Below are 15360 nucleotides of genomic sequence, written 5' to 3'. Positions count from 1 at the left end.
CTTTAAAATTTCAATTAAAAATAAAAAAATCAAATCAAACAATTAATAAAATTTCTAAACAAAAATAAAATGTGTGCTTTAACTTATTATCAATTGCATTGCATGCACGGCATAATTTTTTACGAAAAGTAAATTTAAGCCTCCAAAGATGAAATTCTAAGGTATTCCGAGAAACGATGCCTAAGAAACCTCTAGGTGAGAAAAAATTCTTCTAATATTACCAACATATTGGAATATTTTAAGAATTATTTCAATAAAAAGGTTCTAATTTATTTTTTCTCGAATAAAAAAATGAAAATTAATAAATAAAAATAATTTCTAATAAATAAATAAATCAAGAAAATTATTTTTTTAAACATAAAAAATGGGACTGTTTTTTTTCAAAATCAAAAGATAACATATAGTTAATTGTACCGTTTTAAACAGGCACTGTGGGGGTGCTAATCCTTCCCCATATGTAACTAACTCATGAACCCAAACTGTTACGTAGACCCTAAAATTATCATTTTAATAAATTTTAATTAATTTTAAAATTTCATTAAAATGATATGTTTTGATAGGTGGCCAATCACACCTAGCCAAAAAATATTGGTGACGACTCTGCTTTTTCATTCTTTTATTTTCGTTTCCAAATTTGTCGGACGGACACAAAACTGTTATGATAGCTTAATGACTCCACTGTGGAGTCTTTTTGTTTTCGAGAGTCAAGCAAAAATTAATTACGTGTTATCCTCAAATTTTGATTTAAACAATCCTAATTAATTTCTTAGATTTTTATTTTTCACTTTTAACAAAAAAGGTAAAAAAAAAACAACAAATTAAAATAAAAAAGAAAAAAATTTTCCTAACATTTTTTTGCTATGCCTCTTATGCTTTATTTTCTTGTATATATTATTCTCAGTAAATTAGGATATATTTGCACGCACAATGACACGTTGCATCTCATGCATAAGCTCTATATCGAAGCTCCGTCCTTTATAAGAGAAAGTAGAGTACCTATGCCCTCGTAAGGTGATAACCTTTGTAATGACAAGCGAAATACTTCCACTCAAATTGAACCATTTTCGTTCATAGCTTATAATGGATGAAGATTGGGATGCCTTACTAGTCTAACATGGACTACAGTGAGAAATAATTTAGGAACCTTTAGACACATATCAATCCAAACCCAACATGTAATAAGCCTAAGAAACCAGCCTTAGGTAGAGCCTCGTCCACCTTCTTGTAAGAAATACCTAAGAATAAAAATTGTTTATAATAAAAAATAAAATAAAACAAAAAAATCTCAAAACTAAAAAACAAAAAAAATATTTTTTCTCAAACCACATCTTCACACTAACTCAATTTTGTTTCCTTTTTTTTTTTTGCATTAATCATATTATACAGTTTTACATCAAGATATTTGCTCTATGACATATTTCTCCCAAGAAGTTTTCATGGATCTCATAGAATTACAGATTTGCTCATCTTCAGTTAGTGTCCCATATGAACCGTATAATGAAGTATATGTTTGGTCAAAAGAAGTCCAACAAAAGAGTGAAGATTGTTTACCTATCGGTTATGTGTTTGAATTACCTAAAAAAATGCATTTAGATATCACATAGACTGATTTAGAAGACTTAGCCACCATCTGGGGTTAGTTAAATGAAAAAAAAAAGAAAGCTTTTGTAAAAAGTACGAACAGATTGTATTTCTCATTTTGGTTATGATTGATGAACAGTTGATCAGAACAGCTATACAGTTTTAAAATTCATCTTATAGATGCTTCACTTTTAATCAAGAGGATTTAGTGCCAACTATCGAAGAGTATTCAATTTTGCTCGGGATAAAACTACAGTGTCTAGATAAAGTATTCACCCGTAAGCCAAAATCAAGTTTTCGTAAAAAGTTGGCCAAGCTTATGAGGGTTAACGTGGAAACCATTGATTCCTTCATGAAGTCTAAAGGTGAACATCCGGGCATTTGTTGGGACTTTCTCTGAAACTTCATTCAGGAGCATTTAAATGATGATCTAGGTATGGCTGTGTTTGCTCTAGCATTGTATGGCATTGTATGGCATGGTAATCTTTTCGAAGACTTTGGGTTACATTAAGATAACTGTGGTAGACTTTTTTGAGCAAATTGAAACCCAAGTAATTAATCCTAGCTGAAACCATCAGGTTATTAAATTTTTATCTATGAAATGAAAAAGGACGATTCATAGAATGTGTATTGCTATTACATGTGTGGATCAAAAATCATTTCAAGTGTGGGAATAGTGCTTTCTCGAAGCCGTATCTACGAAATAAAGCACCAATTGAAGAGTTTTACAGAAGTCAATGGCCAATATTAAAGACTAAGGAATAGTGGGTCCTTTTCTTACGAAGGCTTACCTAGGATGAAATTGAATGGATGGCGCCTTAAATGCCTCTAGTGCCCTTATTGTATCTTGAAGAAAATGAGCCATGGATACCGTTATTAGGGCTATAGGGCATTGTAAGTTATGCTCCATTAATGGTGCTTAGGCAATTTGGTGTAAAGCAGTTTGTTCCTGCCACTCATAACCTGGTCCAAGTAGAATTCATCTATGGGGAATTGAATCCATCAAGAACCTCAAAGCAGTTGATTCAAGCATGAAAAAGAACACGAAGAATAAGGTTAGGCCTTTTATCGACAAAGTACCCCTTATTATCAAATTTGAAAGGTAAAGCATTCTGATGACAGCTCATATCAATTGGTTAATCTTTCAAAAGAGGTGAAATTATCAGAAGTTGAGCTTGTAAAAAAAATTAGAAGCTAAAAAAAAAAAAATAAGAAGAGAAAATTTGAGACTTCGTGAGAAAGTTGAATAATTAAAATATGAAATAGAGATACAATATAGTATATTAGAAAAAGTCATAAAAGAATGAGATGTGGCCAATAGTGATTTGAAAGATCTACACCAGGAAAATAAGAGGTTACGAGTCCAATTCAAAACTAAAAAAGTCACCAAGTCTTACTTCAATCAGCAACGTGAAATGGATGAGCTCCGAGAGGAAATGAACCAATAGAAGGGCAAAGCTCAAGAAAAGTAAAAGAAGAGCACCATAATTTCTTAAGAATGTCAGAATTGGAAGGGGTTATACTCTACAACCTCAGCAAGATTAGTGAAATGCCAAAAAGAAAAGGAAATGTTGAAAGTCATGTTCACAAAAGAGAGAAAAAACCCTTTAAAGTACTGAATGAAAAAGAATCACTTCACCAAGTGATCCAAGGGTTAGACATGCAATTGCAAGACCACAAGAGCCATATTTTAGCAATAATAGATGAGTGGCATAGAAGAAAAAAGGATTGGATCTTCATATACAATTCAAAAAGAAATGCTCACATAAGGTGGAAAGCAGAAAGCTTAGGGAGGCAACAGTACATAGAGCACCTGACTAATAAGTTTATAAAGCACTAAAAAAAAATGAGAGATGGTTGAAAAAGTAGAAGTGTTAAGAAGAAAAGTCAATCCCATAGGAGAATGTGGACAATGCCTAGTGAACTTTTTAAATGAGGCAAAGGACCATTATGAACAAGTCAAATGCTTTTATGGATATAACTCTAGGATGGTAAATCTCATGTAATAAAAATTGTATGAAACCAATAAAAATTTTTAATGTTAAAATTCATCCAAGGGCAAATATTTCCCATTTGCATTCATGTATCATATACATAATTTTTCATAAAATAAGTGAAAAATAAAATTTTTAACACATAGTATTCTAATTTTTTCTTTTTTTTTTTCAAAAAAAAAAAACTTTGTGGTAATATAAGGTTCAAAAATAACTTGCCCATCAAAAATTTTGATCCAACCTACTTGTCATTCATACAATACTAGGATTCAAACAAGAATCATAGAGCAAGAACAGGCTAGTCGATTTGAAAGAATTGAGAAATGTCAAGAAGAACTAAGAGGGGATCTTAGTACAATAATAGATATACTCAAAAAATTTGATAAGAAAAAAGCAGTGGAAAAAAATCTTAGTTTTCAAGAGCAATCGCCAGATATGGTAGATCCTATTTATCCTCTAGGGTTTGAGCCATGACTGACCTAACCTTTTCAAGGAACTAGAGTGTCAATTCTTACTCCCGGTAGATATCTCAATTTTTATCCAGGAATAACATCCACACCTGTTCTAGGATAATTTTAAAATTTTGTTAATCCCATCATGATAGAAAAAGCACCTTAACCGATCTTAGTTCCTAATTTGGATGATCCAAGGAGAGAGAAAAGTTAGAGATAAAGACATTTGAGAAAATAAAAGATACCAGTGCTAGAGAGAAGATGAAGTTATTAGAAGAAGGCTTACGATCGTAGAGGGAATGAATTTTTATGGCTCCACAGATACAGATGACCTTTGTTTAGTCTCAGATGTGATCATTTCACCAAAATTTAAGGTCTCTGAATTTGAAAATATGATGGCACGAAATGCCCGATGATCCATCTCACTATGTATTATCATAAGATGGCAGTATATACTTATGATGAAAAGTTATTGATGCACATATTTCAAGATAACCTTATGAGATCTACAGTTAAATTGTATGTTTAACTAGATAAGACTCGTATTTATTCTTGGCAAGAGCTCACAAGGGCATTTCTTACACAATATCAGCATGTCAGAGATTTAGCTCCAGATCGTCTATCTTTACAAGGTATGAAAAAAAAAATTGAGAGCTTCAAAGAATATGCCCAAAGATGGAAAGATGTGGCTGCACAAGTTCAACCTCCCTTTATTGAGAAAGAAACAACTGTTTTATTTGTGAATATCCTGAAAGTGCTGTACTATGAGAGATTGATAGGTAATGTAACCAAGAACTTTATAGATATGGTGATATCGGATGAGATCATTAAAAATACCATAAAGAATGGCAAGCTCAATGCAGAAAAAACAAGTAGAGCAAAGAAAGGCGAAGCTCCTAAAAAGAAAGATAATGAAGCTCAAGCAGTGAACTATGTGGGGTAATAATTCAAAGGTTTCACACCCTATTCTGCACCAGTCTATCGACCCATTACCCTTTCGTAAACCATGTTACATCCATCATTCATCTATATCAACCATACCAGTCACTACCATAACCAGTTTATCCATCTCATTTTTAACCATCTTTTCGGACGTCTACCTATAATCGTCCTATTATCTCTACCAGACCAGAATAGAGATCTAGTCCTAATAGTGATCTGAGAGCTTTAAGAAATACCCAAGAAAAACCCATCTTTGACCTCATTCCTATGACATACACAGATTTGTATCCCTGACTTATTAAGAAATATTTACTTGCTTCTGTCATTGTTGAACCTTTGAATACTCCGTTTTCCAAATGATATGACCTAATGCGCAGTGTGATTATCACTATAAAAATTTAAGTTATTCCACTGAGAACTGTACTACTTTGAAGCATAAAGTGCAGGGATTAATCAATGAAGAGGTATTAAACTTTGACACCAACCAACAAGAAACTCTAAATGTTAATGGGAACCCTCTACTAAATCATACCAGATCATCAATAAATGCCTTAATTGATGGGCAAAAAAGTCACGTGAAGGAAAAAATAGATGAAGTTAAGACTTCAGTGGCTAAGGTGTTTGAGGTATTGGTTAAGGTTGATATGTTAAATCAATAGAACCTTAGCATTACTCTAAAATGATTAACCCCATTGAGAGCTACAATTATCACAGAGGTGCTTTGGGGTATTTTATCAAGAATTATCATCAATTTCATCAAGAGGTGCAAACGTTTATGGATATAGGTTAGATAAAATTTTACGAAGAGAAAAAAGAGTTGATAAAAGCTGAAGTATCTACCATTGATTCAAAAAATAAGTTTGTGCATAAATCGATCACTATTTATTATGATGAAAAGTCGACACTAAAGCTAAAAAAGCATGTCTCCTGACCAGTGGTGACAATTAAAGTTTCTAGCCCTTTTTCATATCAAAATGATAAAGTAATACTGTGAAAGTATGATTGTGCTGTCGTAGTTAACCTAGATACTGTGGACATAATGAACGTAGGAGGCATGACTCAAAGTGGCAGGAGTTATACCCCAGAGGCTTTAGAAAAAGCTAGAAAAGAGAAAGCCAAGGTAAGAAAAGAAGAGAAAAGTCAGAATAATCATATTGTAGCCCCAAAAAAAGAATTTTAGAAGTTAGTCTTTAAGAGTGAAGCATGTGAATTTTTAAAGTTAATAAAATATAATGAGTATAGTGTAGTAGAATAGTTGAACAAGATGCCAGCTAAAATTTTGCTATTATCATTATTGCTAAGCTCAGAGTCACACCGTAATGTTTTATTAAAAATACTCAATCAAGCATACGTGTCTCACAATGCTTCTGTTGAATATGTAGAATAGCTTGTTGGTAATATAATAATTTTAAACTATATCTTTTTCAATGATAAAGAGATTTCTTTTGAAGATCAAAGGAGTACCAAGGCTCTTCATATTACTATAAAGTGTAAGAGTCATATAATAGCTAAGATTTTGATCGATAATGGTTCATCCATCAATGTTATGCCTATGACTACTCTGAAAAAACTTTCTGTTGATGGATCTTATATGAAGCCTAGTCATATGATAGTGAGAGCCTTTAACAGAACCCGAAGAGAAGTGCTGAAAGATATAGAAATGCTATTGCAGATTGGCCCGTGCACTTTCAATGTAAAATTTCAAGTTATGGATATCTCTTCTTCTTATAATTATTTATTGGGTAGGCCATGGATCCATATGGCGGATGCTATTCCATCATCATTGCATCAGAAAGTCAAATTCATTGTTGAAAGAAAGCTAACATGTGTGGTAGGAGAAGAAGATTTATTGAAAACTCAATTGATAAATACTCCTTATGTGAAATCAATAAATGAAACACTAGAATGCTCATATAGATCTTTCGAGATTGCTAACACAACTTATATAGCTGAAGGATCTAAATTATATTCGCCACACTTGTCTATGACAACTAAAATGGTTGTCAAACAGCTTACCAAAATGGGATGGCAACCTGAAACTAGACTAGAAAAGAATTTGTAAGGAATCATATAGCCACCAGCAGTATATAACAAGAAAAATAGATTCAGTTTAGGGTATAAGCCAATAAAAAAAGACAGAATGAGAATGGTGAATGAAAAAAAAAAAAAAGATGGCTAATCTTGGAGGATATGAATCAGAGTTAGAGCCTATGGTCATTCCATACCTCTTTCATTTAGAAGCATATATTTACCCAGATTTACCTGGAGCCCTAAATGTAGGATTCGTGAAAGAGTTTTTTGAGCTGACCATTCAAATGGTGGATGATGAAAAGAAAAGGCAAGATAAAGAGCTATTTGTGCACCCTTGTCCTTCAGATTTTAAGCTAGATAATTGAAAAGTTGTAGAGCTGCCTATTATTTTTAAAACTTTTAAAAAGTAATGTATTGTGAAACTTTAAATCTCTAATTGCTTTATGAGCATTGGGTGATCTTTTATGGTGTTTTTATGTTTATCATTTTAATAAATGACTTAAAAGATGCATCCACATTTCTTCTATTGTTTTCATCTTTATTTTGCTTTCCATTTTTCCTTTCCATCATTTTCTTGCCATTCCATTTTTGTGTGCCAATATTCTCTTCATCTTACCTTTTGCAATGTCTCAAATAATGACCATGAAGATAATAATGGCAATAATCTCAGATTTAATTTTGAAAACTTAATTCATATTGATGAACTTGATAATGAGAAAGATTCAGATAACTACACACTGCCTCTTGATTTGTTAAAATTAATAGAATGAAGATAAGCCAATTGAACCCCACCAAGAAATTATCGAATTAGTGAATTTGAGAGATGGTGAAAATAAAAGAGAGGTCAAAGTTGGTACATCCTTTTTACTAGTTGAAAGACAGAAGCTAGAAGAGCTACTCTGAAAATATATGGATATGTTCGCGTGGACTTACCAGGATATGCCAGGACTTAACACTGATGTTATAGAGCATAAATTACCTTTAAAACTAGAATGTAAGTCGGTGCAGCAAAAGCTAAGGTGCATGAAGCCGGAGATGCTGTTAAAAATTAAAGAGAAAGTGAAGAAACAATCTGATGTTGGATTTTTGAAGGTGGTAAAATATCCTGAATGGGTAGCCAATATAGTGCCAGTTCCTAAAAAGGATGAAAAAGTGAAAATGTGTGTCGATTATCAAGATCTAAATAAGGCAAGCCCTAAGAATAATTTTTCTCTGCCTCATATCGATATTCTAGTAGATAATACTACTAGGCATTCCACATTTTCCTTTATGGATGGCTTTTTAGGCTACAATCAAATTAAGATAGCTCGAGATGATATGGAGAAAACTACATTTGTGACCATATGAGGGACATTTTGTTACAAAGTCATGCCATTTGGGTTGAAAAATATTTGTGTCACTTATCAAAGAGCAATGGTAACTTTCTTTTATGACATGATGCATAAAGAAATAGAGGTATATGTAGATGATATAATCGTAAAATCTTATGAAGGAGAAGATCATATAGTCAACCTAAAAAACTATTTAACAGATTAAAAAGATTTCAGTTGAAGTTGAATCTTGCAAAATATACATTTGATGCCAAATCAAAAAAACTATTGGGCTTTTTGGTCGATGAAAGAGGAATCGAGGTTGACCCGGATAAGATACAATTCATTCAGAACTTATCTCCCCCTCATACCCTAAAAGAAGTGCGAGGTTTCCTAAAGAGATTAAACTACATGGCTCGCTTCATCTTTCAACTCACCTATAAGTGCGATCCTATTTTTAAGCTTCTTAGAAAACATGATACAGAAGAATAGAATGATAAATGTCAAAAAGCTTTTGATAAGATCAAAAAATACTTGTCAAATTCACCTGTGTTGGTGCCACCAATCTAAAAAAAATCATTGATTTTATACTTAACAATGCATAAAAATTCAATGAAATATGTGCTAGGGTAAAAAGATGAAACTGACGGAAAAGAATGAGTGATTTACCACTTGAGCAAGAAATTCACTGATTATGAGTCCAATTATTCACCATTGGAAAAGATGTGTTGTACATTGGCCTGGACAGCTAGAAGACTCCGATAATACATGCTTTATCACACTACTTGGCTTATAACAAAGTTGGATCCTATTAAATACATCTTCGAAAAGCCCTAATTGACAAAAAAGATAGCACGATGGTAAGTTATGCTTTCAAAATATGATTTTATTTATGTGACTCAAAAGGCTATTAAAGAAAGTGTGATAGTCAAGTTTCTTGTCGATCGTGCAATCGAAGATTATGAGCCAATGAAACTAGATTTTTTTGATGAAGATGTGATGGCCATTAAAGAAAATGAACCTATTGAAAAGTTTTAAAGGTTGTATTTTGATGGTGCTGTAAATACTTTAGGCCATGGTATTGGGGTAATTTTAATATCTTTCGATGAACATTATTATCTAATCACAGCTAAGTTGAATTTCAATTGCACAAACAATGTGGTTGAATATGAGGCCTGTGTTATGGGTTTACAAGCAACGATTGAAAAAAAATCAAAGTGTTGGATGTATTTGGAGATTCAACTCTAGTCATCTATTAGTTACGAGGAGAATGTGAAACGAGGGATTCCGAGTTATTTCGATACCACAAATACATCTCTGAATTGGTCAAGCAATTCAAAAAAGTTTAGTTTGAGCATATGCCTAGAGAGGAGAACCAAATTGCTGATACATTGGCTACTCTAGCTGCAATGATTAAAATAGATACAAATATTGAAATTTTACCCATCAAGCTAGATGTGAAGGATGAACCAACACATTGTTCAGATGTCGAAAAAGAAATTGATGGGAGGCTATGGTATCATGACATTATGTGATACATTAAAAGGCAGCAATACCTAGAACATGTAACAAAAAATGATAAGAGGACTATCAGAAGGTCGGCTATGAGTTTTTTCCTAAATAAAGATGTTCTCTACAAAAAGGGTTGAGATCAAGTGCTCTTAAGATGTGTGAATGCAACTGAAGCGAAGAGGATTATTGAATAAGTGCATGATGGAGTTTGTGGGACACATGCAAATGGTCATATAATGGCTAGGCAAATTATGAGGGTTGGTTATTATTGGTTGACAATGAAGAGTGACTGTATTAATTATGCTAAAAAATACTATAAATGTCAGATCTACGCTGACAAGATCCACGCTTCTCCAACAACATTGCATGTTTTGGCTCCTCCATGGTCATTCTTTATGTGGGGCAAGGATGTCATTGGTCCTATTACTCCAAAAGCTTCAAATGGGCATAGATTCATCTTTGTGATGATTGATTACTTCACCAAATAGGTAGAAATTACATCATATGCTATTATGACCCAATCGGTGGTATGCAAGTTTATAAAAAAAGAGATAATATACAGATATGGGCTTTCAGAGATAATTATTTTTGATAATACCAAAAACTTGAACAGTAAAATGATGAATTAAATGTACACTTAATTCAAGATCCATCATCATAATTTGACACTATATTGCCCAAAATGAATGAGGCAGTAGAGGCTGCAAACAAGAATATCAAAAGAATCTTGGAGAAAATGATTAATACTTATAAATATTAGCATGAGAAGTTACCTTTTGCTTTACATGCTTATAGAACATCAGTCCGAACATCTACTGTGGTCACTTCATTTTTTTTGGTATATGGAATGGAAGCTGTGTTACCGGTCGAAGTGAAAATTCTCTCGCTAAGAGTCCTGATAGAGGTAGAGTTAAAAGAAGCAGAGTGGGTTCAAAATCGCTATGAGCAATTAAACCTCAATAAGGAGAAAAAAGTTACAGCACTTTGTCATGGTCAATTATATCAAAAGAAGATGATGAGAGCACATGACAAGAAAATCTATCCCTGTTGCTTTAGAGAAGGAGATTTAATGCTGAAAAAGATCCTTCCAAATCAACATGATAATAAAAAAAAATGGACACCAAATTGAGAAGGCCCGTACATGGTGAAAAAGATATTTTCTAGTGGGGTATTGATTTTGACAGAGATAGACAGAGGTGATTTGCCTACTCTAATAAATTCAAATGTTATAAAAAATATTTTGCTTAGAAAAAAGAAAAGACGATGACTTATCTAAGGTAAAAACCTAAAAAAGGTAACTTGGATATGAAGAAGAAGCATCATTAAGAGAAGATCCCACAATATTAGGGTAAGTATAGTTTGACAAACTTTGAAGAATCAAGAAAATTATCTGATTTAGTTTTAGAAAAAGAATCCGAGAATATTTTACTCGTGATTATCTTATGATCATTACTTGGGCACCTTTGTTTCAACTCAAACACTTTTATTGCCATGCACTTATTATCAGTCTAATTAAATATGCTATCTTTCCTTTGAAAATAATGCCTATCCATTTCTTTATTCTCATTTGATATTTTTGTTCACCATACAAATAGGAGAAATGTGTGATTGCATTTTGTTTGTCTTGAACTTAAAATGATGAAAAAAAAATGAACATGAAAGATCTCAGCATTAATTTTAAAAGTTGACAAAGGTAAATGAAAAAGGATGAAAAAAACATGACAAAACATTGATGTTACAGACTTTTGAAGAAGAAAAGTATTGTTAAGAAAGAATACAATGGTCAGATGTTAAGAATGGATTGGTCATGTGGCAATTCTGATAAAAGAAACTAAAAAGTAAGAGATTTTGAGAACCTTTTTATTACAATGAATAATTTTGATTGCATTACATGCATTGCATTTAGAGCACTAAGTACATGCACCCATGAATAATGAGGACAGATACTTTCCATTTCCTAATGAAAAACAAGATCAAACAAAAGATTTTAAAAGAGAAAAATTTATTTGTTCAAAGATGAGAACTTGATTTCAAGAACAAATGAGAATTTTTAAAGTTGTTGAGCCTCTATTGAAAGGAGCTTTTTCAATGAGATTTTTAAAATTGTTGAGCCTCTGCTAAGAGGAACCTTTTTCAAGATGAGAATTTTTAAAGTTGTTGAGCCTCTACTAAGAGAAGTTTTTTCAAAATGAGATTTTTAAAGTTGTTAAACATCTGCTGAGAGGAGCCATTTTCAAGATAAAGATTTTTAAAGTTGTTGAGCTTCTGCTAAGATGAGCCTTTTTCAAGATGAGATTTTTAATGTTGTTGAGCCTCTACTAGGAGAAGCTTTTTCAGATGAGATTTTAAAGTCGTTGAGCCTCTATTAAGAAGAGTTTTTTTTTAGATGAAAATTTTAAAGTTGTTGAACCTCTACTGAGATGAGCTTTTTTCAGAGGATTTTTAAAGTTGTTGAGCTTCTGCTGAGAGAAACCTTTTTCAAGATGAAAATTTTTAAAGTTGTTGAGCCTCTTCTGAGAGGAGCATTTTCAAGATGAGAATTTTTAAAGTTGTTGAGCCTTTGCCGAGAGGAGCCTTTTTCAGAGAAACCTTTTTCAAGATGAAAATTTTTAAAGTTGTCGAGCCTCTTCTGAGAGGAGCATTTTCAAGATGAGAATTTTTAAAGTTGTTGAGCCTTTGCCGAGAGGAGCCTTTTTCAAGATAAGAATTTTTAAAGTTGTCAAGCCTCTACTGAGAATAGCATTTTTCAAGATAAAATTTTGAAAGTTATTAAGCCTCTACTAAGATTAGCTTTCCCAGATGAGATTTTAAAGTCATTAAGCCTCTGTTGAGATGAGCTTTTTCTAATATGAGATTTTAAAGTTGTTGAACCTTTGCTAAGATGAGCCCCCTTTTTTTTTTTTTCAGATTTTAAAATTTTAAAAGTTGTTAAACCTTGAGTAGGAAGGGCATTTCAATTTGATGACAAAAGCCCTTTGATTAGTTTTTTCTTTTTAAAAAAAAACTCCTTAAATTTCAGACAAATTGTTGTCTTTACCCTATTCTTGATTCTCAACAATGTGTAAAGAAAGATAGCTGTAGACATCAAATTTATCCGATCTTAATCACATTTGCTATTTTTATTAAATAATAATAAGATAATAATAATATTATTAAATACAATAATAAAAATTAAATAAAAATATAGAATACAAAAAATACAAAATACAAGAAATACCAAAATACTAAATACTAAAAAAATACAAAATACAAAATAAAAACAAAAAGGGGGGATGGCAATGGTGCCTTCCCCGGCACCACTGCCACCATGCCCTACCCACCATACCTTATCCCTTTCATATACCATGTAAATTTTATCTTAGTTATCCTACCCTACCACTGAATAAAACAGAAGAAATAAAAGGGATGAGGAGCTCGTGCTCACCCCCATACCAAGCTTTGTGCCACCTACTTAAGCACAGAGCACGACTGAAGCTTTATAAATAGAGCTACTGGTCGAACCTAACAAGAAGGTGGAAACCCTACAAAAAATAGAAAAAGCTTTCTGCCAAAAAAACACTAAAAAAAATACATAAAAAAATAACTCAGTCTCCTGGAATAAGGAATCTAGCGTCGAGAGTTCCTGCACACAAAAAAAACAAAGTCAGTTTAAAAAAAAAAAGAGAACAAAAAAAGTTTGACCGAAACTTCAAGAGTAGATTTGGAAAATTTGAGACTTTTTTTTAGTGAAAAGAGGTTGGATTTGTGTTCAACAGGTCGAGAGGAGTTTACGAGTGTTTTTAAAAATTTTTCGACCATCGATTGGTGACCACTGATGGCTGTCGACATGGCAACCGATGATCGATCGACAAGCCTAGAGAGAGAAGCTCTGGGAATGAGAGAAAGTTAGAGAGAAAAGAAGAGAGGGAAAAATGACAAAAAGAGAAAAATTTTGACTTTTATAGAAATTACCAAATACCAAAATGACGTTGTTTTAATAAAATCCTAAAACGACATCATTTTAAGCCTTGAGGATCAGCGTGTCAACCTACGACCTGACTTGGGGTCCGCGCACCTGACCCACGACCTGCTTCTCCATTAACCTCTGACCAGTCTGATTGAATCGAAATCGAGTCGATGAACCCGATCTAGACCGAAACTGAACTGCTGAATACGATCGAACTGCCAAATGAACTACCGTACTAAACCATGCATTGATCGGACTGTTGATCGGTACAGTTTAGGTAAAAAAAATTTTAACAGTTTGGTTCATGTAAAATTTTTTTTTTATTTTTTTAGATTTTTTTAAAATATTATTTTTGTTATTTTAGTTATTCTTAATATTTATGCATGTTAAAATACTTAAATTTAACAGAATAAATTTTTGTTGTTTTATAATAATAGTAATCATTAATATAATAAAATATATAATAAAAGTTTTTTATAATTATATTAATTTTAGAATAAATCTTATAAAATAATAAAAAATAAAAAAATTTTTATCTGACGATGAGATTCAGAGGTACTCCGAGTAGTGATACGTACGAAATCTTTATATGAGAAGATTTTTTTTAAATATTATTAGTGTATTGGAGTATTTATAAAAAAAATTTTCAATACAATAAAAATTTTCTTTTTTTCTTATAAAATAATAAATAAAAATTAATCAATGTATTAAAAAAATAATAATATAAATAAGCAAAAAAAAATTTTATCCAATGATGGGATTCTAAAAGTATTTCGAGTAGTGATGCTTTATGAAATCCCTAGGTGAAAAGTTTTTTTAAAAATATTATCAGTGTATTGGAATATTTATAGAAAATTTTTAATATAATAAAATTCCTTTTTTCTTTAAAATTTCAATTAAAAATAAAAAAATCAAATAAAACAATTAATAAAATTTTTAAACAAAAATAAAATGTGTGCATTAACTTATTATCATTTGCATTGCATGCATAGCATAATTTTTTACGAAAAGTAAATTTGAGTCCCCAAGGATGAGATTTTAAGGTTTTCCAAGAAGCGATGCTTAAGAAACCTCTAGGTGAGAAAAAGTTCTTCTAATGTTACCAACGTATTGGAATATTTTAAGAATTATTTCAATAAAAAGGTTCTAATTTATTTTTCTCGAATAAAAAAATGAAACATTAATAAATAAAAATAATTTCTAATAAATAAATAAATCAAGAAAATTATTTTTTTAAACACAAAAAATGGGACTGTTTTTATCAAAATCAAACAATAACACGTAGTTAATTGATACCATTTTAAATGGGCGCTGTGGGGGTGCTAATCTTCCCTATACGTAACCAACTTTCAAATCTAGACTGTTATGTAGACCCTAAAATTATCTTTTTTTGTAGACACCCAATTTGGTCCAGGCCCGGATCAATTGGGCCTGGTCCAAATGGGTAAGCCAAATTTTGTTTTATATTTTTATTATTTTTATTTTATATTTTATGTATATATTTTTCTTTGCATCCTATGTATTTATTATTTATTTATTTATTATTACTATTTATTAATATATATATTTTTATTATTTTTTTCTTTTTTCTC

This window comes from Durio zibethinus, chromosome 12 (assembly GCF_047325235.1).
Source record: "Durio zibethinus cultivar Kanyao isolate XHJ-2024 chromosome 12, ASM4732523v1, whole genome shotgun sequence".
Lineage (NCBI taxonomy): Eukaryota > Viridiplantae > Streptophyta > Magnoliopsida > Malvales > Malvaceae > Durio > Durio zibethinus.
Note: the sequence above shows the minus strand (reverse complement) of the source record.